The 24,325-nt window shown below is 37.7% G+C and overlaps 1 protein-coding gene across 1 annotated transcript in view; it reads right to left on the bottom strand.

Moving 5' to 3' along the window:
• Window positions 1–13,256, bottom strand: part of RASGRP3 (RAS guanyl releasing protein 3) — a 157,752-nt gene extending 144,496 nt beyond the window's left edge. Inside the window, exon 1 of the mRNA XM_072634144.1 lies at window positions 12,984–13,256. The gene's annotated coding sequence lies outside the window, so the exon portion shown is untranslated. The remainder of the gene's footprint in view (window positions 1–12,983) is intronic.
• Between the last annotated feature and the right edge of the window lie 11,069 nt (window positions 13,257–24,325).

Genomic DNA, 24,325 nt, shown 5'->3' with positions numbered 1-24,325 from the left:
CTATGCCATTCTGCCTTTTTAATTCCTAACTTTCAATGCTTTTTAATTAGTTGCTGATGTCATAAGGAGAAAAAGAATAATTTCTCAAGTCATAGAAACATGGCTGCAGTTAAAAAGTAGTTTTAATTGAGCAGGGCAGGAAGGATAAAATCCATTCCTTTCCAATGCTTTAATCCAATAGTAAGCCATTTAATGGGGTTAAAAAAAAAAGATATTGCAAAATGTTGTTATTTTCAGTAATGTGCATGGAGAAGTCTGTTCGATGACCTTTAAAGTCAATAATAAATATCAAATCAAAAGTTCAATTTCAAATCCCTAATGCAATGTAGCCATGTGACCAAACTCAAAACACATTGGGAAACATCCCTGCCAACAAGGAATGGTTCAACTGCTTGGTGAAAACAATAGTGATTTAGAGTGAGATTAAGAGCGAAACAACAGTATCTGGGGAATGCTCGAAACCTTTGAATGAACAAAGCTGAGGCCAGCTCAAATGCATTTCCCAATCTCATTTACTGACCATCTTGTCTGCCCATAATTGTTTTCTGCCATTCATTTCCTCCAATTGTAGATTATTATTAAAACAATTACATGAAAAAAAAAGGCTCTCTTTGTTTCCTGTTGCTTGTGGATACAGTGAAGTCATAGCACTTTCTAGAACCATCATAATCTTTTCCATTACAACGAAATATTCTGTCACAAACAGGATGTAGTGTTTTGTTGGGCAAAGATGCAGAAGATGATTTATTAGGGGCAACATTAGCACAAGAATATATTATTGTCAGCCACCTAAACAAGAAATTAGAGCACCCACTGGGGCTTGGCTTTCCACATTGGACTCAAAAATAAATCATATACTTTGAAATAATTACGTGACAATCATTGGAAAAACATTTGGAGGAAGAGTGCAGAATTCTGCTAATGAAAGCCATTAAAATGTACGCTTAATAATTACACTTTGAATAAGCACTCAGGAAGACAGCAGGGAACAAAAATGAACCTCATTCCAATTACTGATCTTTCATCAGTCATTTTTAAAATTACTGGAAAGTTTAAGCTGAATCCTAAAATAGATCTAACAGTTACACGGCATAGAGACTACAATGCTGAACTGGAAGTCGGGAAGGCCTGGCTTGAAATTCTGCTTCAGACACTTTGTTGTGTCTCCACAGGCAAGTCACTGAATATTTCTTAGTCTCAATTTCTTCCTATACAAAGTGGGAATAATATAATCGTATCTACCTCTCGGGGTTGTTGCGAAGATCAAATGAAAGAATGGTGTGTGGAAAGCTTTTAATTCCAGAAAGCACTGTATGAATGTTAGCTATTAAATAATAAATGGCCCAGCTAAGCTGGTCTACTTACTGCTCCTCATACGTGACATTCCATCTGCTGTCTCCCTGCCTTTGAAGAGCCTGACTCCCATTCCTGAAATACACTTCCTCATCTACTGCTTATGAATATTAGTTTCCTTCAAACCTCAGATCATGTGCCACCTCCTGCACAAAGCATTTCTTGATTTCCCTCTACCCACTCCCCCTGCTTCAAAATTGTACTGAATCTTTATGCTTGTGTGTGTGCGCACTGACATGCATGTGTATGTATATATGCATACATATATTTTTATGTATGTATGTATGTACGTATTTGTTTTTACTAGTCTGCACATGATGTTTTCCTAGAGAAAATATAAATTTCTTGAGGGAAGAGACTGTTTCACTTTTGGTCTTTATATGCCTAGCACCTAGCACAGTGCCTGGCACACAGTAGGTGCTTAATAAGCTCTTGCTGATTAGTAGATTGTCTATCTATAGTATACCATTTGCTGACCTTCATTCAGGGGAAGTCAGTTGTAGGGGTACCCATGAGTCTAAAGAAATGTTTTCAGAATCGCCTTAATACAATCAATATCCAAACTGTTTACTTGAAAAAAAATAATTGTATAAAACATATGAAACACACCAAACAAGTACCCAAGAAGCAAGGATGCTAAATTCTGATATATCCCAGGGCCAGTTCTACCATCTGAGAATTGCTGAGAAATCTAACTTTTTATTCTCTGGTCTTCCATAGCTTGCCATCTGGCTGTAAGAGTGATAACTGATGCTCCCACAAGAGGGCAGGCAGGGAAAAGTATTATAGTGGATGATTTTATTGGTTCATTTCTATCTCCTGTGTGAATAAATTGAGGAGACACCAAAAAAAACAAAACAAAAAAAAACAAGAGGAAAAAGCCATTTTCATGGCTCTTTGCCCACTTGTGAAAAAAATTTTTAGCACAAAATCCCAAACTGCAACATTTCCTTAATTCTTTACGCTTGCTAATATGTGGGACCCCCACAATAATAACTGTCTTCTAATCACTGACCATAGCAATTACATTCAATTTTATAACCATTATTAAGCACCTAATATATGCCAGGTACTATACTGGGCACTGGGAATACAAAAGGAAAAATTAAACCATTTCTTCCCTCATGGAGTCTATGTTCTACTAAACAATCAATGACTGGAATATTTAGGAACAAACGAGAGAGGTAGAGAGAACATGGAATCAGAAGGGCATTTCATTTCAATTTATGAACATTTACTAAGTCTGTAGCATGGTCAAGGCATTGTGCCCCATAGGCACTAGCGTCAGCATAATGGAGAGTCCCACAGTCCCTACACTCCAGAAGAGTACAACTCAACAAGAGAGAGAAAAGATGAATGTGTAAGCATGGTACAAGGAAGAATATGAGAAAGGTGAGTGAGAGGCAGACAAAGTGCTAGAAGATAGACAAGAAGGGGGAGACTAAGGTAGACTTCAAGTATGAAGTGGCATGAGATGGGCCTTGAAGAAAGAGAAAGATTTAAACAGTTAGAGATGTAGAAGGAAGGTGTGCTTTTGGAGGCAGTAGAGAGCTGCATGATTCTGGGGAATGGCCGGTTATTACAGTTGGGCTGGAACATGATTGTGCGAAGGAGAATCAAACGAAAGCTAATAAAGTAGGCAGGAGCTAGATTGTAGACAACGTAGATACTAGGCATTTTGTCAATTCAGCTGTGGGAAGTCACTGAAGATTCCCAAACAGGGTAAAGACCAAACAGGGTAAAGACACAAGATTATGTCAGAAGCTATGTGAAGAAGAGATGGGAAAGAGAAGAAGCTAGAAAGCAGGAGCTCAGCTAGGAGGTTGGAGAAAAGTAAGAAAAGTCTTGGATTTAGATTAGTCACACTTGATTAGGAGTGTCTGCATTATAAGAGTTTGCACTGTGTATTTCCATTGAGATGGAACTAATTGCCATATTGTATATAATAAAATTTCAAACAATGTGAATTTGAATTGATATGACTACTTCAAGGGATTCTTTACTCATAATAATCAAAACCTGGCTACAATCTCAAGAGATGAGAGGGAAGAAATTTGAGAGCTATTATGAGAAGATAATTGACAGGACCTGGCAATTTATAGGATGTAATTGTTGGAGACAAAGGAAGAATCAAAAATAACACCAGCGTTGGAGATTTGGTCATTAGGATTTAATCATCAAGAAAAATAGGAAAGTTGAGTAGAGGGATGAGATAGGCACATGTCAAGTCTTAAGATGCTGATGAAATATTCAGATGGATATGTTCAGAAGGCCACTGAAAACTGAAACTCAGAGAAGACATTAGCCTGGATATATAGAAGTGGGAATCATCTGCATAGAGATGATCTTGGAAAATCATGGAAGTAGATAAGATTACAAAGGAAGAGAATGGAAAAAGAAGAGAATGGGGTAGAGGAAACAGTCTTTGGGAACACAGATTTAGAAGGAAGGAGAAAGATCAGCAAAGGAGAAAATGAAAATGGTCTTTAAAAATTGGAGAATTAAGAAAGAACAAAGATATTCATGTGTATGTGGGCAATGATACAATGAACAATCAAGCTAGGGAGTATGGGAAAGTAGAAAGAGTATGTAGCCTTAGCAAGGCTAAAAACATTAGCTACCTTGTCTTCGGAAAATAGAGGGAAGGAAAAGGAGATGAGAGGTTTTGTAGTGTGGAGGAAAACTAAGCAATTCACAAATGTCGCTGCATCTTTACAAATTAAGTCTCAGTCTCCCAGGCAATTCTCTTAAGACTGAATATCACAGCAAGTGCCAATATACATTGAGAGAAGAAGTTCCTCGCCAGGAATTCTACACACTGGTGAAATCATAGGTCCACTTATAAAGACATACATACATGCATACACATATATATATATAATATGCATATATATACACATGTATACATCTGTTCATGTACAATGTATATATGAATATTTTCAAAAGTTTTTTTTGCAGTGTCTTATCACGGTATGAAAGTCACTTTGTGTTCCTGAAGGCTCTGCCAATGGAGTGCAAGCTGGAAAAACTTTGAATGTGAGTTCAGAGATTGCTGTCTGAGGACAAGCCTGGATAACTTCAGACAGGCTCAATACCAGGATGACCAGCAGATAATAATTCATAATGATGATGGTGATGATGATGATAACATTTATATGGTTCTTTGAAGGTTTACAAAGAGCTTTACAAATATCTCAATTTATCTTCACAAAACTTTGGGGAGGCAGGTACTATTTTACCCATTTTATCGATGAGGAAATTGTAGTTGACAGGCTAAGTGACTTGCCAGGATCATATAGCTATTAAGTACCTGAGATTTGATCTGAACTCAGATCTTCCTGATGCCAGGTCTAGCCTTCTAATCATTGCACAGCTTTCTAAGCCACAATGATTCTTGGAGATCATCTTTTAAAGCTCAAAGAGGCTTCAATGTGTGTTAGCAAAAGGAATAATCACGTTGAAAATATTAAGTATAATAATAGTTAACATTTACATAGCATTTTTACAGATATGGAAACTGAGGCAAAGTAACTTGCCCAAGTGATACAGCTAGTAAGTGTCTGAAGCAGGATTCAAACTCAGGCCTATAACTCCAACTCTATGTACTATACCACCAAGATACCTATGTGTATCTTTTGATGGGCTACATTGTCTTTTGTGGCAAACTATCTCATAACTAGTATATTGGCTCTATCTGTCTTTATGAACTACCTGTCCATCCAAGTGAAGGGATTTCCTCTACCAATGCAGTTCCCTAACCCTCTTTCTAGCCTAACTCTCACTGATGCGATTTTTGATTGCCTTGAAGATTTAAAAGCTAAATGAGTTGTCAAGTGGTCCCAGAGCCAATATGTTTCAGAGTTATATTTTAAACCCCAGGTCTTTCTGACTTGGAGGCCAGCTATCTATCTAGTATACCATATTGTTTCTCAGTATTTAGGACTGATATATATTTATGGATATCTGAAGATATAGAAATATACGTAGTGATTTTTTATTTCATTTTCAATCTGGAATTGCTTATTTCAAAGGCTGCCTATGTTCTAGATTTTAGGCCAAGTCCTTTTTAACTCTAAGCTTTAATAACTTCAGGCTTCCATTTTGAATATTATGGTGCAGAAGCATTTGATGAATACACTTGATCACAGAATTCTGGAGCTAGAAGGGACCTTAGAGACTAGTCCACCTCCTAATGACTTCTCCTTCCTCTGATTGTTCTATAGAAGTGGAAACTGAGACCCAGAAATCTTAAGTGCTTGCCCAAAATTTGAAGACTATAATTTAGGCCCTGAGTCTCCTGATTCGTAAGGCAGGCCTCTTTCCACCAGCGCACATCACAGAGTTGTCAGTTCCCAGAACCCTCTGTTCTGGAGAGTGCTCAACCCTGCAACATCTTGTCACTTATATTCTTACTCTGATAGTTTAAATGTGAGTATTTTTCTCCTATAATGTATATCACAATCAACTCATGTCCCCTCATTTTGCATAATCCTTGCCCTTGTCCTTCCATAAATAATAAAAATATTTAATACTGGTTTATATTACATAATATTAAATAAAATGTGTATAAATCTTTTACATTTGCAAAATATTTTACCTATATTATCTCATTTTATCCTCACAAGAAACCTTTGGAGTAGGTATTATAGTTATCCACATTTTACAGATGAAAAAGTGAAATATAGAAATTAGGTGACTTTCTTAGAGTCACACAGTCAGAAAGCATATATAGCCCACATCTTTTGATGCCCAGGCATGGGGCCAATGGGGCCAATGGCTACTCTGGCCATTATTCCATGCTGTTTCTCGAAATCTTTTACCAGGATGATCAAATATGCTGGAAGTCTACCTTAAGTTTTCTCAACATTGTGTGGATACCAGTGAAAAGCACAAACTTCCTTGCCCTTGCCATATGACTACCTGACAGTCACATATTTCTCAGATGTCTCTCAAGTAATTGTTAGCTGGCAATATGCTGCAGCCTACTCGTGCCCACTGTATGCCTTTCTAGCTTGTACCACCATCAATATATGATACTACACTAATGTTATGTCTCAGAATCCAATGACCTTTTCTGAATCCCCACCTTCTTTGTCCTCTCCACAGTATCTGATGTTACTGAGCGCTACCACCACTATCCCTTTTTGGTTTCTTGAATCTGTTTCTTCTCTTGCTTTCCATGACACATCATATTGTCTTGCCCTACTACTTCCTGAACTTCTCTTTCTCTGTCTCCTATAATGGATCCATTTTCACCTTCCCTCCTCCAAACATGGCCACATTTTATGTAAATAATAATGATAAATTCTTGGTAACTAAACTAAATGTTTATGTATTTGGCCTTGAGATTTTGTCCGTTTAATTTCTGAACTTATGTCTCTACTACTAATCTTTAACCTGTACTTCAGTTTTACATTTCTGCCTATAGAGTGCTCCCCCTTGGATGCTCACTGGTTATCACAAATCAAAACTGAACTTACTGTCTTTTCTGAAAAGCAATATCCCTTATATACCTCCCCATTTTTATTGCTGGAAACTCTTCTGTCCTAGTCACTATGATCTAAAATTTAGAATCATTTTTTATTTCTTCATCTTACTCAACATCCTAATATAATCAGCTAGCAAGTCCTAGCCTAGAATGTAAGCTCCTTGAGGTCAGGGATGTTTTTGCTTTTTCTTTGTATCCCCAGAGCTTAGCACAGTGTTGACTTGTTGATTGATTCTCAACTTTTGAAGGGATCTGAGAGACATGGTAAACTGGACAGAGTGCAGGATTGCACATGTGGCCATGGGTAAGCCATTCTACTTCTGGAGCTTGTTTCCTTATCTATAAAATAAGGTTTTGGAATCAAAGTCTTCTAAGGTCCTTTTCAGTTCCAAATCTATGATCCTGTGATATAATCTAATCTGTGCTTGATCAGAAATTCCTTTTACAACCCCATGAGTAAAAAACAGTCATCCAACCTCAGCTTAAAGACCCTTCAGTGATGGGGGGCTTTCAATCTCTTAAGGAAGCTTTTGGTCAGCACTGTTTATTAATAGGGTATTTTTTTCTAATGTGTCAAGGTGAGATTTACATGTCTATAATGTGTACCAATTCCATTTACTTTTCCTTTATAGCATCTCCTACATCAATACTTAGCTATTTTCTGCGCCCTTATCTAGGTCCTCATCACCATAACTTAAAAACTATGCTTGCTACTTAACAAACTTATTCTTCTAATTCATTCTGCCCACTGTTACTGAGCTGGCCAACACTAGAGTTAGCATATACACTTATGTCTATGTTAATCTTTTTATAATTCCACTCTAATCTTATTACTTCTCTGCCTATAGGAAAAGGTCCACACTGCTGAACCTAGCAATCTAGGACCTTCCCAATTTGATGCCAAACTATGTCTCCAACTTCATTTTTTACAATGATCTCATGCATAATCAATTCTAGTCAAATTGAGCTAGTTCTGCTCCCCAGAATGAGCTACATGCACTCATGTCTTTGTTTACTGAATCCCACCTCCCTAGAAATGACAACCCAACCTTCTTGGCTTTTCTAACTTCTACTCATCCTCCATTACACATTGGTTCACTAATCACACCACCCTCCCAATGACTTCTCCTTCCTCTGCATGTTCTATAGCACGTATTATCTATAACACTCTCTAAGAACTTAATACAACCATAAAGGGGTCAATGAAACTGGTCATGTTCTCTGGCTCAGCACTGCTTTAGGATGACTCAACAGTTCCTTACTTGACCCTGTGACTGTGAGGCTTTACTGAAAATTAGTGACTGAACCAGAAAGAGCCACCCACTCAGTAGGTTACAAAAAGGAAGGGAGAAAGCACCACTTCTTTTGTATCTCCTCTGAGCATCAACATGGCATAGAGTTGATGCTGAGCTCTCAAAAATAAAGCCAATGAAGGCAAACTAAGTCCTAGCAGGCTAGAAAAGTTCTAAGTCCAAGACCAGCAATGGACTGTTTGTTGTCTAAGGACAAGCTTTATTAAATTAAAAGTGAGTAAACTAAGAGAAATCATCAGGATGGAATGCGGGGTGTGAAAAAAAACCCACAACATTAGAATGTGAGTTCTTGGAGGGAAATTACTGCATTTTTGTAACCTTACCACAACACAATGCCTAGTAACAATAAATGCTTAATAAATCTTGTTGGCCAACTGACTGACAGCTATGCTTGGAATATTGTCCACAAGGAGTTGCAGAAACATCACAATTTTCTTTGGAGGGATGGAATGACCACTCCAAGAGAGTCATATGTCTTTCAAACAAAGTCCTGATCTTTATCTTGCCATTGGACTGAGATGGTGTAGCAGCAAGTAACATATCCAGGATGGCCTGCTAGCACAGGTTCTAAGATCTGCTTTTTTAAAAGGAAAGCAGCTTTTGAGGGGTCAACAATCTTATTTAATCACATATATCAACAGAGAAAATATAAGCAGAGAAATAAAGACCAACAGACAGGGCTTCTGTCTGACCGTAAGTAATACATAGATCACACTCAGCAGACAGATCCAACTGTCTGACCATTACATACATACAGTCACCAGAGAAACACCAACATCTGGGTTTTCAGAACTGGGAGCATCCTTAACAGCTACCCAGAGTCTCACCTGGCACATGAATCTTCTTCCAAAGAGTAGGCCCCCAAAGCAAACCTCACCTCAGAGTATATATACACTTTTCAGAGCCAGAGGGCACCAGGACCCATCTGACCTAGTACTCCATTAATTAACAAAAAGTGTGGGACTTCCTACAAAATAAGCCTCTGCTAATCGAGCTTCCCTTAAAGGGCTTCACCTGAGGCCCATTAATGGGCAGGGAAGATATTTACATTACAGATGGCTCCAGAGGAGAGAGTAAAGTTGGTGAATTTGCATAGCCCTGTCTCACTTAAATCCAATTCACTTGCAAGTCATGATATCAACTTCCCAAGGTGAGGCCCTCTTCAAGAATGAAGGCCAAACTACAGAAAAGAATAGAGGAAAGACAGGTGCAGATGAGCTCTTTCCCAACTAGTCAGGGACTGTGGTTTTTTTCCTCCTAGTATCCCCAGGCCAGAATTTCAGGTGATTCAGATTCCACATTTATTCAACACCTATTTGCTAGGCACTGAGGGATAAAAAAAGGTGATAAGACATGCCTTTACTAGCAGACAAAACACCTGTGAAATGTAAAAAACTATTGAACTATATATAGTGCCTGTGGACACAATATGGTATAGTGGGAGGAGCACTAGATGTAGGAGTCAGAAGACTTAGATTTGAATCTCCTTCCAGCCACTGATTAAGTGATCCTAAGCAAGTCTTAAAACTTCTCAAAGCCCTAGTTTCCACATTTTAAAAATGAAGTCTCTCCTATTTTTTACATTCTTAGATTCTGATATGGTCTAGGGTCATCTGACATTGCTACCACCCTGCGTCAGGCCCTCATCCCCTCATACCTAGACTATTACAATAGCCTGCTGCTTGGCCTCCCTGCCTCAAGTCCCTCCCTTCTCCAGTCCATCCTCTGCTCATATGTCAAACCAATCTTTCCTAAGTACGAATTTGATCATGTGACCCCAACAATCAATCAATTCCAGTGGCTTCCTGGCACAGTGTTTGGCAGATGACAGGCACTTAGTGAATGTCCCCTCCTTTACCTTCCAGTATCAAATATAAAATGTAGTTTGTCTTTTAAAACACTCTATACCTGGCCTCAGAAACTCACTAGCTTGGTGACCGTGGGCAAGTCACTTAGCCCTGTTTGCCTCAGTTCCTCATCTGTAAAATAGGATGGAGAAGAAAATGGCAAATCACTCCAGTATCATTGCCAAGAAAACCCCAAATGGAGTTGCAAAAAGCTGGACACGACTGAAACAACTTAACAACAATGTCAAAATACCTGGCCCTTCCGACCTTTCTAGTCCTCTTGCTTCTTATACCACTGTACCCCATACACCTCTGCAAATCCAGTGACACTGGCCTCTTCAATTCCTCACATTAGATGCTCTATCTCCCTCTTGTAAGCATTTTTGCTTGTTCTTTCCTATTCCCATAACTCTCCCTGTTCATCTCTGTTTTCTAACTCCCCTGGTTTCCTTCAAGTTTCAACTAAAATCCCACCTTCTACCAGAAATCTTTTCTAATCTCCTTAACTGTAGCATCTTCCCTCTGTTGATTATTTCAAATTAACCTACACATAGCTTGTTTGTATATAGCTGTTTACATGTTGTTGTCTCTCATTATAGCCTAAAGTACTGGAGAACAAATCGTACGGAAGGATCTAGGGTTGTACAGAAAGCTGGTGGTAAAAGACTATTGAATAAGACTGACTCCAAAAGGTATCCTTGGAATAAATATATCAAGTGATATACTTTTATTCATAATTTCAACCATTTTGATCACATTAAATCATTGTTCTTACCCTACAGAAAGCATCTAAACACAAACAAGAGAACATTTCGAACATCAGTATAACATGAATAAATGTTACAGAAATCAGTACCATCGCAACCAAATGCCTACAACATTAGAGTCAATGTGCTATGATAATAAATCATATTATTTCAGAGCTCAGTCTCTGGAAGTTAAGAAAATCAACTCCAAATTACTCTTGTCTCTGAGGTAACATAATAATGTTTTGGTTTGTTTTTCCAGAAATACTAAAACATCATATGCTTTATTTCTTGGGCCCATTGCTTGTCAGTTAATTTCATTTTCATTTTCTTCCACATTTTGAACTAAGAAATATCCTCACCCTCCCTAATAAAGGAAAATATCCCAAATCTGCCACAACTTCTATGAAAATGGCTATGGTGGTCTAGTCTTTGGAAATAGAATTGTCATAAAGTCAAGAACTACAAAGAAAGTAGAAACTGGAAATATCATGCATGCATGATATCTGACTACCATGTTGTACCCCCACCTCCACCCCCAAGGAGAATATAAGTTCTTTGACAGCAGACTGTTAGTCATTTTATCTTTGCATCCCAATAACCTAGAATATGCTTTGCATGAGGTAGACACATAAGTTTCAGAAGCTTTTCCACTAAGATCAAACACGAAGCAAAAGATCTCCATTGCCTATGCTGCTTTTGAAAGAATACTTGAAGTGGTTGCTGTCAATAGCACTAAGACAAGAAAAAGAAATTGACAGAATAAGCCTGAGTAAAAAGGCAAAAATTTGTCTTCTAGCTCTACAGTGGTTTACTTAGAGAACCCCAGAGTTTCAATGATGAAATTAATCAAAACAATAGCTTCAATAGAGTAGCAGGATACAAAATAATTACCACAGAAATCACAAGCTTTTCTTTATATTATTAATAAAATCTAGGAGGCAGAAACAGAAAAAAAAGTACCACTTCAAATAACTTCAAAATGCACAAAATATGTGAGTGTAAACCGATCAGGACACATGTAGGACACACAAACACTATAAAATGCTCTCTTCAGAAATAAAGGAAGACAAATGATTTTTTTTTAAAACCAGAGCGAAAAAAGTGTGCCTAGGGAATGAGCTGAGGCAGGGATGGAAGCAGTAGCAATCAACTTGAAGCATTAGAAGCAGGCTGGCTCAGCCCTGCTTTGTGTCTCCTTAGACCTCCAACTTGGCTATCTTCAGTGCAACAGATTCTAAACATACCAGTCTCATACCAGGATAAGCTGAAAGAAAAACACACATACATTTCCTTCTCCTCTTCCTTGCCTTTATCCAGCAGTAAGACTTTACAAAAGCTACCAAGTCCTTTGGGAGTCACTGAAAGGAACATTAATCAAGTTATTCCAAAGGAACCTATGTGAATATTATCAGTAGCAGATGTAATATAGAGAGCATTATGTAAACAAATGTACTTGTTTAATATTGAGGAAAGTCTAAAGAATCTGGAAATGTCCCTTAAAGTTTTCCAAGTACTTGTGGGTGGTGTCTACTGCTCTAGAATTGAATTTACTCTTTCTCCACCTTTCTTCTTCTTACAAAATATGATCTTTCTTTGGAGTCACATTTATGGTTCAAATTTCAACAATTGTCACATTTCATTATCTTCTTTTGGAGAGTGTTTGGCATAAATTTTCATATGCTTTTTAAAATTTCATGCTTCCCTTTATCTCCAGATGAGTATATAAGAAGGAAAAAGGTAACATCATTATGTATCTAGTAATCTACATGTGCATTTAATATTTCATGAAATTTAAATTGTACATAGGACTTTTGCCAACCAAAACAGCCCTGACTTGCTCATCTATTGTATAGTTATTGGGACCCTTATTTATCGAAATAATAATTACAAAGCTTTAAAATCTGATGTTTTCAATTCTGTGAGGGAAGACAAATTTTGGGAAGACGACTTTAGGAAAAAAATACATTAATTGAATTAGAACATCTCCTTTAGCACTAGAACCTAAGACAAGAAAAATGTATACAGATAAAGTTATCTTAGTTAAAGAACAACATCTGTTCAATTTGAAATCTCCTGTGGTTAGAGTCAAAGTAGACAAAATGGAGTTATTTCTAAATCATCTCAATAATTCATACAAGATAACATCTAGTGATAGAGACTGAAGCTCATGAGTTTTCTGTCATCAGGTTCCATAATGCACACAAAGATATGAAGAAACTGACATAACACTTACCTTAACCTGAAGACGTGGTGATTTGGTGTTCTGCCTCAATTTCCCTGTAGTTTTCTTCAGCTTGAGGTTCTTTCTGGGATGTCTAAATGCTTAGAAACTTATTCTCTCACTTTGATTACTTTTATCACCTCCATTATCCAAATCCCGTTAAAAAATGGGGAAAGAAAAAATACAATTTGTTTACTCCAAGTCAGTACAGTAAAGCTGCTAGCTTTTAAGCTCAATGTATTAAAGATTGTTTGGCTAAATGGCCAGCACACTTCCTCCTATTCTTTCTTAACTTAGTTTTCCTGCCTCCAGTGGAGTGTTTTCCTTCCCTAGGATATAAATAGGCCTGTTATAACCCAGTATGGAGGAAAGAAGAAGGCAGGAAATGAATTTGAATTAAAAAGAAAGATCTTTAAAAATGAATTGTAGAATAAACTTAGGATTTTAATTGAATAATAAGCTTAACCTTTTCCCCAGTCGGTTGCAAATACGTGCATTTCAGTCCATATAATAAAGGGCAGAGACTTCTCTGTAATTTCCAATACACAAATTTTGGTGTTCACGTTGTGTAGAAAGTTAATTAATATAAAATAATTTTAGCCTTGATTCCTTTCACTCTGATGCAGGTAAATAACCTTCCGAGGTAAGATTTGATAAAAGTAAGTTTTTGTTAGCCAAGGTGGGAAGATATTTTAAACAGACTTTTTAAACGTTTGAGTTTTACCTTAAAGTAAAAGCACCTACATAAGAATGTGTTAAATAATTCAGTTTCAGGACATTTTATCTGGTTTTTTTTCTAGGAAGCAAGGGAAGGAAAAGTCACTTTTAGGAACAACACTGAATGACATGTATTTTGTAACTAAAAAAAGTGAAATAAATATAATCTATTATTATAATAATCTTATAGGACCAAAAAGTTTATATGTCTATAATGTAAGGAAGAAGAGAAGGAAGAGGACAAAAAGGAGGAGGAAGAAAAAAAAGTACCGAAGAAGAAAGAGAAGGCAAAGGGGAAGGAAAACTGTTGTGTTAAGAGTAATAGTAATAATTGTCCATCCACTTTTGGGAAGTCCTTAGAGTATGGGGAAAATAATGTATTCATCTGAAATGAAGAAGCCTAGTGGGGATGAGATACTGATGGTTTTTAAAGAAGAGTCAAAATATCTGCTTAAATCTAGGGATGTAGAATGCATCAAGACTCAGATGGTTCTGTGGTCTCATTTATGTGGATATCCTTCCACTGATTCAGATCATAACTTACCCATGTCTGCCTGAAGTGTGACTCTTGTCCATGCTTCCCAGAAATCCAATCAAATGTAAGCCCCTGAGTACATGGATGGTTTTGTTTTTGTTTTCCTAGCACAATGCTTGGAACAAAGTAGGTTCTTAATAAATACTTCCCAACATAAATAGGCTTTTCTCAAGTTCTCTTAGTAGTGCATGTCTATCATATGAATTGCCTAAAGGTTATTACTCACTTTCTCTAGGTGACTCCTTTTTTTTTCTTTTTTTATGAGTCCATGACACTTTAATATAGGTTGAAGAAACTGGGCATGTTTAGCCTGGAGAAGAGAATACTCAGGAGGGAAACAATAATTGTGTACAAGTATTTAAAGGGCTGTCATCTAGAGGAGTGATTAGACTAACTCTGCTACTAAAGGGCAATAAATGAAAGTTGCAAAAGGGAAAATTGAGGCTTGATCTCTGGAAAACAATTAGGGCTGTCCAAATATGAAAGGGGCAACTTTGGGAGGTAATGGGTCCTCTGCCTTGGGGAAACTACTTGGAGACTATTTCTTGGGTGTATTTTAGTGGTTATTATCTTCAGGCACAGATTGGACCATATCGGCCACAAGTTCCTGACCTACTTTCAAATTCTTTGATTCTCTGAGACTAACATATTCCACAACTTATTATGGTGCATCATCACTGGAAAAATATTAGTGTTAAAAGGTTGGATTTTCTTTTCAAAAATAAGCTTGGGAAAAATTCAAATAACTGTACAATTTACCAAAGGCAACCATCCCTCCCTCCTCTTCTTCAGCTCAAGTCCATCTCAGATAAGAATGGTGGTGATAAATAAGTGGGCTCAAAGCTAACTTTGTATACCTTCTAGTCTTTTGGAAATCTATTTGTATGCCCTATTTAAACCTGAGTCAGATTGCAATATGCAATACTGAAATGTATTACTGTACTGTACTGTACAATACTAAAAAAAAAGATAAATCCTAGATCATTAAAGATGAAAGTGAAAAGTATAATATTTTGGTTTAATCATTGGATTTACATCTTTATGGAATCTCAGGGTTAGAAGTAAACCCAGTGATCTTGTACTCCTACCCATATCAGAATAAGAATCCTCTCTGCAGCATTCCTCTCAGGATCCTCTTCTGTACTTTACTCAGTCCTTTCTCTCATTCTTTGGAGGGAGAGACTAAGAAGGAATGAAGCTGTTCTATGATTCTGCCTATGTAGTTGTGATTTCTTAATTGCAAATTTTCTCTGATGCAAGTCATAATCTTAGAGTTGCACTGAAAGGCTAAGTGAATTTCCCAGGATCACAGTGCTAGTATGTGTTGGAGACATGACTTGAACCCGAAGTCAGTACTTTCTGCACAAGGTCACAATGATGATGGGCTCATTCAGTTTGTTCATACCCCTGACTTGTTTGCAATGGCAATACTGGTTGAACAATTAACATGACTGGGTCAGGAAGAGGGAACAGCAACTTTTACTGTAGGATAGGCACAATAGGTAGAGATTTTTTTACTTCTCTGTAGGAACAGAAGGAAATCAGCAATCAGGACACGATAGCTCCAAGTCTATTCTATCCACCAAACCAGAAGCATACCATATTTCAAAATGAAATATACAAAGTATGTATAAACAAAAAGACTTCTTATACAAACTTCCAATCTAAAAATAAAGTATTGAATTAAATTATTTTTGGATTAGAAGTTTGTATGCAAAAATCTCTTTGCTCATATAATACATGTATTTTGCACCTACAATGTTCAAGGTAATGTAGGTTCTTTCTCTTTTAAAATCTATGGAAGGGAAACTATAAATGGAGACCTACTTTGAGGAAGGAAGCAGTGTGCTACAGTCATCAGGAACAGACCCAAAGTTCAAATTCAATATCTCATCATTATCGGGAGTAACTCTCAATGAGAGTAACTAAAACTTCTTTGAGCCTCAGTTTCTTCATCTGCAAAATGGACAATAAGAAAGGAGGGGAAAAAGAGAAAGAAAAGGAAAAATGACTGATTCACTAATGTCAGAGAAAGTATCAGCTACAGGTTTCTTCTAAACATTGAGAAAAATAATAAAAATACTATGAAAAGAGGGAAGCAGTTCTCTCTTATAAAACAAAAGGAAGACATGGAACTCTGGCATAATGAAAAGTGAACTGGATATTGAATCAGAAGATCTGGGTCCTCAACAAAGGACCAGGGTTCAAATTTTACCTCTGATAATCATCCATGTGGCCTTGAGCAAGTCAATTATTCTCGCTTGACCTCAGTTTCCTCATCTTTAAAAGGAAAGGAATGGAATAAATGATCTCTGAGGTATTATGCAATACGAAATCTATGATCCTTAATTATCAATTCTGTTGAGGGAACAAGCAGACCTTGGATAAGAAATAATAAAAACCCTCATTTATTTGAATTCCAAAGTAGTTCATTAGTGAGTTTGAGTTTTGGGGGGGGGGGGTTCTGGTTTTGAGGTTTTTTGTTTTGTTTTGTTTTAGCTTCATTATGGACCTGGTCAAAAACTTAACCTTGAAAAATAACCACATAATCCTCAAGATTAAAATATTTGAAAATTTCTTTCAGAGAAGCCCAGGACTAAAAAATATACATATATATAAAAATACTACAGGTTTGTTCAGTCCTTCTGATGTAACCAGGCGGAACAAAAAGGAAATTCTCTTCAATATTCTGGTAAATTCTGACATCTGAAACATGAAAATATTTATCAAACTACTTCTAGTCTCTGCCAATTGTTTGTTCCCTTGGGGGAAAGTCTTTGGACTTCCACCATAAGTGCTATTTGGAAAGCCAGTCAAGTCTAGAGTCCCAACAGAAATAAAATATGTTGAAAAACAAAGCTGTTGGCAGGCCATAATCATAAGGACCTTGCCTGACACTTGTCTGAGGGCAGGGAGGAAATTTAGTTTGTGGTCTCTGACCATGGTATTTCCATAGTATGATCTTAATCTTCATAAACTGTACATGGATGGGTGTTCTCACTGCATTCCTGTGTGTACCTGTGGGGGCTAAGGGGAAAAAAGTAGTAAATGGGGTGTGATTAGGAAACAGAGACAAAGACCTATGAAGGCTACTCCTTATGGTCAAGTGCCAATAACGGATTAGTTCCTGACTAATGATTTCGGTTGTTCCACATTCAGATCAGATCTACTGTTCTCGGTGTCATCAGTTATTCAGCCATCAACTGGCAAATACTTAATACAGGAAACCACATTGGTCCAACCAATGAAAAAAAACATCATCTGTTTTTTATATAAGGAGAGTCCAATTAAAGTAGAACTCCAATGGAAAGAGCACTGGACTTGAAATCAGGAAACCTCAGTTTCCTGATAGCTCAGCTCTGATGCTTACCAGCTGGGTAACTCTGAGCATGGGATTTAAGCTCTCTAAGCTTTCATTTTAACATGTGCAGATGAGTTGATGTCAAGAAGCACTCTGCATGCCCTGGAGTGCTACGTAAATATTAATTGTTATTATTACTGTTGTCATCGTTCTACTTCATCTATTAATTTGCCTTCATTAACATCTCTCACATCCACTCCCTTCTTTCCTGTGACGTGGCCCCCAAGTGATGCAGCGTATCTTCATTTCACATCTGGATTGTTAGAATAACCTGATGGCTGGTCTCCCTGCTTCAAGTCTTTACACACACACACACACTTTTCTCCTAAATCCAGGCCTTTTCACTGTCTATCCCTTATGCCTGGAATGCTTTCTCCTCATTTTCTATCTACTAGTTTCTTTCAAGTTTCAGCTAAAATCTTAATTTCTTTTGGAAACCTTACCTGATCTCCCTTAATTCTACTGACTCTTCTCTGCTGATTATTTCACATTTATTTCATTGTTTGCATGTCAGACTGAGCTCCTTGAGAGCAGGGCCTGTCTTTTCCTTTCTTTCTATACCTATGGCTTGGTACAGTACCTGGCATATCATAGCCACTCATTAAATGTTCACTATCTTTTCTATTTTGATCGCTCTGAAACTTGCACTTAATAAACGCTTTTTCCACTCATTTATCAAGGTATCTAAATAGTTCTAAAAGTGGCAGAACCCTGGAAATACAACTTCAAATGAATAAACCACTGCAAGTCGAAAAGACTGGCTGTTGATTGTATCTGGTTTGATTCTCTCTGTTGACCTTGCATACTCGAAAGCATTTATTAGATATTGTGAATGAGGATTGTGCAGTGATCGAAACAGAAAAGAAACTGGACCAGTTTCATAAGGGGATCTCATTGCTACTTCAGTAGGAAACTAACCGGTCATAGCTACTGCATGACCATTAATTATATTCTGTTCAGTAAATTGGTAATTGAAAATATTTCTTCATTCCTCTCGAGGCTGCCTTTCTGGCTCTGTGAATTTTCTCTCCAATGCCCTTATGCAGAGTACGCTCCTCTCCTCCGCACACTTTTCAGTGACCTTCGACGTGTTGTCTGCCCCCATTAAAATGTAATAGTAATAGTCAGAGCTAACATTGATATAATTCTTACTATGTGCCAGTCCCTGCGCTAAGCACTTTACAATCATTATCTCATTTGACCTTCACCACAACCCTGGGGGGTCAGTGATAGTATGATCCTCACTTTACAGACGAGGAAATTGCCCAGGGAGACTGCATTGGATCTAAGGTCTTCCTGAGTCAGGACCTTGTGCTCTCTCCACTGCAATGCTTAGCTGTCTTGAGGGCAGAGACTCACTGGCTTCCTTCCCCCCTCCCCCCACCTTCTCTCCTACTGTCTGGTATATTTGTATTCTCATGACTTAGCACAATGCCTGGCATATAGTGCATGCTTAATAGATATTTATTTGAATTGACTTAAACGTCTGCTACATACAAGATGTGTTTACTATGCACTAGGCACTAGACAGCCAAAAAATAATTCCCCATCCTCATAGAGCTTAGTCTACCTCACAGTAAGTAATTTAAAACAATTAGTGCAATATATTTTAAGTAAAAAGAATATTAATGCAATTGGGATGATAGTAATAGCTGATGTTCATAGTTTTAGAATTTGCAAAGTGCTTAATGGAAATAAGGGAGGAAGGGACTGAACAATGAGCATCTAGTCCCTGAAGTATGCTCTGCCAGCTGGCAATCTGAGTATAGACTCACAATAATAACAATAGTGTTTGCACAGCAATAAAAGTTGAAAAGAGATTCCACAAATACCAACTCACTTTATCTTCACAACAACCCTGGCAAGTACCCCATTTTAAAGATGAAAAACTGAGGCACAGAAAAGTTAAGGGACTTGCCCAGAGTCATATATCCAGCAAGTGTATGAGGCTGGATTTGAACTCGAATCTTCCTAACTCCTAGTCCAAAATCCCATTCAACTCTGCCACCTAGCTTGGTGAGCTTACTTCAAGAGATGCATAATGATACATAATGGAACACTCCTATCGTCAATTCACAGTATATAAAGTACTCAATGACTGGTTATTTTATCATGACAAAAAGCTTTTTAATTGACTGCTGAACCAGTGAGGTTATATACAAAGGACTCCAATAGACGAATTTAGCTTCTCTCTCTTTTCAATCTGCTTTCAAGCAAGAAAACCACTTGACCTTGAAAGCACAGCAATGTTGGTTTTTGTTCTGTTTTGTTTTATATTTTTTTGTTTTTCTCTGTTGTGCTTCTTCTTCTCTGATCCAGGTAGAAGGGGATAAAAAATGGAATGACCCTGTGAATTTCAAAAGGTCAAAAGTACCACCAGAGGTCCAGCCATGGGAGTCCGTAGCAGAGTCTTTTTTGGAGCAATCATTTTTCATTGTATCTACTCTCCCCGGAGACTAAAGCTTAGAGGGTAGAGTATGCCCGCAGTTTTGTACTTGTTGCTCTGTCTTCTTAGCAAGTATTCCTTGTAAAAGCTACTTGATGTCAACTGGCTATTAATGATATTGAGAAGAGATCAACTGATCAAAATGATATTGGAGTCTAATTGTTTGGGCTCAGCTAAGTGACACAATGGATAGAGTGTAGTGCCTGGAGTCAGAAAGGCTTGAGTTCAAATTCAGTCTCAGATACTTCCTGTGTGACCCTGGGCAAGTCACTTAACTTTGTTTGCCTTCATTTCATTATCTATAAATTAGAGATAATAATAATACCTAGCTTTCAAGGTCAATGCAAGAATTAAGTGAAATAATTGTAAAGTGCTTAGCACAGTGCCTGGCACATGGTAACTGCTTTATAATGTTAGCCATTACAGTTGTTATTAGTCACTGGTTAGATTACATTGGGGAGACATTATTGGAATTACACATCAGATAAGAGCCCAAAAATGGTATTGTTATAGAAACTACCCCTTAGTAGTTTCCTCAAATCCTGAGATGTTGCCTTACTCTGGGGACCCAACCCATCTGTACAAGCGTGGATTGGGAGAGTTAACTCCATTACCAGCATGGGCTGCATCAATATACCTAACAAACACCCTGTGAAGTAAGTATTACAGTTATTATCATTATTTAATCTATGAGTAAGAGAACTGAAACTTGGAGACATTCTCAAAGAGAACTTGTGTATGTCAATAAAAACCACAGATAAAATTCAAACCCAGGTCAGGTTTCTATATTATTAAAAGAGATTGCAAATCAAAACAACTCTGAGGTATTACATCACACCTAGTTTGGCTAACATGACAAAACAGGAAAATGACAACTGTTGGAGAAGATGTGGGAAAGTTGGAACACTAATCTACATTATTGGTGGAGCTGTGAGCTCATCCAACCATTCTGGAGAGCAATTTGGAATTATATCCAAAGGGCTATAAAAATGGGCTACCCTTTAACCCAGCAATACCACTTGAAGGGCTTTTTCCCAAAGAGATCATAAAACTGGGAAAAGGCCCCACATGTACAAAAATATTTATAGCTTTCTCTTTGTGGGGGCCAAGAATTGGAAACTGAGGGGATGCCCATCAATTGGGGAATGGCTGAACAAGCTGTGGTATATGAATGTAATGAAATGCTAATGGGCCATAAGAAATGATGAACAGGCAGACTTCAGAAAAACCTGGAAAGACTTACATGAAACTGATGCTGAGTGAAATGAGCAGAACCAGGAGAACATTGTACACAGTAACAGTCACAGTCTGCGATGACTGATTTTGATAGACTCAGTCCTTCTCAGCAATGCAAGGACCTGAAACAGTTCCAGAGGATTCATGATGGAAAATCCCATCCACATCCAGAAAAAGAACTATGGAGTCTGAATGCAGAGTGAAGCAAACTATTTTCTTTTTGTTGCTGTTTTGTCTTGTCTTTTCTTTCTCATGGTTTCTCCTGTTCATGATAATTATTCTATACAACATGACCAATGTGAGAATATGTTTAATAGGACTATATATGTAAAGCCTATATCAGATTGCAGGCCATCTTGGAAAGGGAGGAGAGAGGAAGGGGGGAAAAATTTAACACTTAAAAAAGTAAATGTTGAAAATAAAAATAAAATAGCTTTAGAAAAAAGAGACTGCTCCTTAAAAAGAGAAATAAAATGCCTTTGAAACAGATAATACTTTAAAATGACATTTATATGGTACTGCGATGTGATTTAAAATAGCCATTATGTCATTTGAACCCCTATCAGTCCTGTGAAAAAGGTAGGACTATCTATACTTTGCAAATGAGGAAAAATGAACTCTGAAGGATTAAATGACTGGACCAGAGTCACATAGCTAGTAAGCGTCTGAGGCAGTACTCAAACTCGAGTCTTCCTGAATCCCTGTCCAGTTAAGACACACGTAAAGCATTTTACATACGTCATTAGTCATCTGCTATCTCTTGTGAGCTATATCTCTCAGAAATGAAGATGATGTGTTGTTACATAACTAGGGAGATAAATAAATCTGTCAGTAGCGTGAGGAATCAATTAGGAAAGAGCTCCTCCTGAAAGTCTATTCAAGAGAGACAGTGTGGTATGATGGAAAGACAATTGGATTGAATTAGAAGCCAAGAGTCTCATACTTCAGTCCCACCTTTGCCTATAACATACTGTGACGATCAGTTGGTCACTTACCTCTTTGGGCTCAGTTTACTTTTCCTTAAAATGGTAGGGTTGAAATAGATGATCCCAAAAGTCCTTTCCTTCTGTGACATTCTTTTATTCTAAATCCATTTCCTAAAGAGGAACCACAAAGAATTTATCAAACTAATTTCGGCAGGGGGTCCCAGAAAAATTATCTCTTACTCTTTTCTATAAGAGAGATTTGCAAACAAAGACCTCTTTTATGTTGGTTACCTGATTCCTACGTGGAAGAATCCTTTAGTAGGAAACCCTGTGGAGTCTTCAGACTAAACCATGCTTTCATTGTCTGGCCCAGTATGGGGCTCAGTAAATGTGAGCAGAAGGAAGCTTTTATCTTTTTTAAACAGATTAAATACTGGTCTGCCTGTTATGAATGCAACCCCTCCCTGAGTACAAAAGCTCCATCCTTCACATTTGGGAGCTTCTCTGCTGAGCTAGTTGAAGTGTTTAAAGCACTGTGCCAATGAGATCAAGGTCATGAATTTGATTCTTAAGGACTTTATTTACCCACAGCCACAAACCGCACTCTGAACATGGGCCAGCTATCTTTAACATGTAAGCTATTCGTCACCTAGTAGACATAGGGAGGGAGAGTGTGGATACATGCAGGTATATTTATTTCCATTTTGGGGAAGACAAAGGCACATGACCCACTCATGATCCTCTTGTATGAGTAATAGTTAATATTATAAAGCACTTACTATATGCCAGGCACTCTGACAAGCACTTTATGATTATTATCTCATTTGATCCTCACAACAACCTGGGAGGTGGGTATCATGAGCCACACTTTATAGTTGAAGAAACTGAGGCAAATAAAGGTTAAGTGACTTACTTAGGGTCACATAGCAAATATCTGAGGCTGGATTGGAACTCAGGTCCTCCTGACTCCAGTCACTATGAATATGCATGTCTATTTCCAGGGTAAATTGTCTCACATTGCATCCTGGACCATCTCCAGCCATCCTGAGGCCACTGAACCCAGATGGCTCAGGAGGAGAAAGTGAGGTTAGTGACCTTGCACGGCCCTCCCTCATTCAAATCAAAGTCAACTGCAAGTCATGTCATCATCTTGACGTCATGGTCCTCTTCGAGAATGAAGGACGAACACAACAACAACCAACAAAATATAAATAACTCTCTTCCTCAAAGATGAAACCAAGATATTTATTTAGATACCAGAAAGCAATTCCACTAAGTTCATACACACCATCAATCCAGGGAGCACCAATATCCCTAAGTCTTCCCTCCATGAGGGCTCCCCACAAACAGGCAAAATTCCTCCCTCTCTCACTTACACTAACTTACACTCTGCCTTGCTCTCTCTCAGCTCTGCCTCACTCTTTCTTCCTCCTTCATCTGTTCAGAGAGCTCCTCCCACAATAGACTACATGTGACTCAAGCTGTGGGCTGGGCCAAAGCTCAAAGCAGTTCATATGGGTGTATTAAGGGGCAGGGAAGATCTTCAAATTTCCTTAACATTACAGATAGGAAGAACTGCAGCTAGAAAATTACTCTTGTGAAAAAGATCTGGATATTTTAGTTATCTCAAAGTTCTATCTGACTTAACTGGATGACATAGCAATTAAAAAAAAAAATACTGTGAAGATTGGCTGTGTTAAGAGAACCCCAGGTAAGCAGAATGAGAAAGTAGATGGTTTGACTTCTCTTCCTTGGTCAGATAGCCTTTACGTATTTACAAGGTCTTTCAGTTCAATTCTGCATTTTATTGCTTTATTTAGATTACCAAAGTGTAGAAACATAGCCTTGAAAGACCTAGGTGTTGTAAGTAGTAATTAAAATCAATATTATCCCTTATCTCAACCATGTGTGTTCACTCCAAATAAAATAATGTAACTTTCAGGTCTTTGCCATAAGAATTAACATGCATAGAATGAATTAGTTCTACAACCATTAGTAGAATGACATAAAATATCCACAGGCACTTTTATGACTCAGTTGTTTCTGAACATATTTTAGCTTGTTTGCAAAAATGGCATCAGTTCTGTCTCAGTGCACTTCTCAGTGACTAGTCCATATTTTGAGCCACATACT

Source organism: Notamacropus eugenii, chromosome 1 (assembly GCF_028372415.1).
Source record: "Notamacropus eugenii isolate mMacEug1 chromosome 1, mMacEug1.pri_v2, whole genome shotgun sequence".
Taxonomy (NCBI): Eukaryota; Metazoa; Chordata; class Mammalia; order Diprotodontia; family Macropodidae; genus Notamacropus; species Notamacropus eugenii.
Note: the sequence above shows the minus strand (reverse complement) of the source record. Positions and strands in the feature narration are given on the sequence as shown.